The sequence below is a fragment of the Arachis ipaensis genome, chromosome B09 (genome assembly GCF_000816755.2).
Source record: "Arachis ipaensis cultivar K30076 chromosome B09, Araip1.1, whole genome shotgun sequence".
NCBI classification, from domain to species: Eukaryota; Viridiplantae; Streptophyta; class Magnoliopsida; order Fabales; family Fabaceae; genus Arachis; species Arachis ipaensis.
In genome coordinates this window covers 56,535,499-56,538,135 of record NC_029793.2, presented here as the reverse complement: position 1 = coordinate 56,538,135, position 2,637 = coordinate 56,535,499, and positions in this window count along the sequence as shown.

Here is a 2,637-nt window from a genome sequence, read left to right as displayed (position 1 = left end):
ATAAATTAAAATTCTTTAAGTTTAACAAAGAGTAAGCTTCAATAATAAAGAATACTTGCCTCAACTGGTTGACTTTGTTTCTTCAACAGCAATTTGGAAGCCATTGATACAATTGTTTGACCTATATTAAGCAATTAAGCAAATAAACAATATTACTAATGCAAATTAATATATTATAGAAATTCAGACTCTCAAAATAGAATATATATATATATATCCAAGCTCTCAAAGTAAAGTTAGATACTCCTATTTGATATGAACTTTTGATTTAGGAAATAGAACAAACACTTGGTGTGCGAAAATTGAAAGAAAAAAAAAACAAAGGATTAGAAGTCAAATTAGATAAAACATAAAATGAATAGAATTCTGAATAAAAAAAAATAGAAAAATCAAACGGAAAAGAGCAATTACTTTACCAAAACTACCGATCAATTTACACAAATTAGATATGAGGAACAAATTCAAGAGCAATTAGGTATGACGAACAAATAAAAAATTACGAATTATAAAATAGATCAATAAAAAGCCAAATCAGAAAATATAAATTAGAGAATAGATCTAAGAATATGAATACTTACCTTAATACGTAAAGTAATAAGAAGCTTGAATATAAAAATTTTGAAATCTGAAGCATGAAAACAAAAATTAAAACAGATTTATGAAAGAATAAAAAAATCTTGAGAGAGAGAGAAAAACATACCTAACAAGACGAAGTTGATTTTGGAACTCAAGAATGAAACGAGATCTTGAGATTGAAGTTATACTGGAGCAATTTATGTCCGTTAACATGCATGGCTATACTTTCTCATCATCATTATACTGGAGCTGAAGAATGACTGAGAGGAGTGTGATATTTTTGACGGAGCCAAGGGAAAGGAGCAGTATGATGCTTTCTTATTTCTTAGTGAAATAAATTGGGGACCGTCAAAATTGAACAATAATTTTCGACGGTCAAGTTATTTATCAAAAAAAAATAGAAAATTTGACATTTATAATATTTGTTAAAAATATATATTAATTTTGACATTTAATTATGATTGTTAAAAAAAAAGTGTTGAAATTGCTTTCTTTTCTTGTAGTGTCATGACCACTTAGAAGAGCGAACCATAGAAATCAAGCTTGAAAACTCTTCCTCTCAATTCTCATAATCTTATATTTGAATTTGATAAGTGGTATCGAATCAAATCTTATCTAGATCTTGAGGATTGTGTGGCTCTAAATTAGAGAACATATATACTTCATCTCTTCTCATAAATAATTGATCAAGGAATTAGTGATTGATTAGCTTAAGAGAAATTGAATTAACAAGAAATTGGGATTCAATTACCTAAGGTTGCCTGAAATCTTTAATTGCATGATTGAGCTAGAGGTGAAATTCATTGATCCAAAGAATTTAATATCTCCAATCCTTAACATTCTCTCTCATATTGTTTCCTTAATTTGTTGTTATTTCTTCTCTGTTTTCAATTAATTCATTGCTAGTTCATTTACTTCATTGCTATGTTATCTAATTCTCTATTTATGTTATTTTATTGCCTTTAGTTACTTTAATTTTTGTCATTTATATTTTCTGTCATTTACATTCAAGTCATTTATTGCTTTCATTTACTTCTTTATCAAGTCATTTCAATTCCAGTTTATTTTTCTTGATGAATCATCATCCAAATTTGAATCGTCTAACTAGAATAACTAATTCATCATTACTTGCTTAATTCATTAATTCTTGTGGGAACGATAACCATCTCACCTTGTTATTACTTGGTGCGATTCGGTGCACTTATCGATGAGTTAAGCATAGAAATTTAAAATTTAGAAGTTGAGTAAATATATTAAAATAAAAGAAGCAATTTTTTTATATAGTTTTACAAATTCAAAAAACATACAGCTATAGTTGTAAAATTGGATCAAACTGGTCAATTGAACTAAAAAAACTGATAAATCAAATTTTTAAATCGGTCCATATTATTATTCTGACCATTTAAAAAAATAAATAAATAAAAACTAAAACCCGAATTGGACCAATTAACAATAACCTGGGACCAGCAATACCAGTGTTCTTACACCAGATGCCTATGCCGCTAAGCTGCTGTTGCTTTTATTATATACTGATAATTTTAAATAAAGAGTACTAAGCAACAAGTTTTTTTTTTTAATCATATTATCTTTCTTTTATTTCAGCATATTTCTATATTAGTCTTTTAATAATTCACGAATTCAGTTCTGACAACTATGCATACATCATTTAATTTTCAATAATATTTAAAATAATTATCAACACGAAAATTTTAAAAACAATTTATTTTTAAAATAATAGAAAAGCAATTTGACAAGTAGGATATATAGTACCTCAGGAATAGGGTTAGAAGTGAGCCGAGCTGAGCCGAGTTAGACCAAGCTCAAGCTCGGCTCACAAAATTGAGCTTGGCTCATGGCTCGACTCATTAATAATCGAGCATATTTTTTAAACTCAAACTCGACTCACCGAAAGCTCACGAGCTGGCTCGAGCTCACGAGCTGGCTCGAGCTCACAAGCTGGCTCAAATTATAGAAACATAAATACGTAATTTATAATTCTATATCAATAAATTATAACTTATATATTTTAAAAAATATTTAAAAAGATCAATTTTATATATT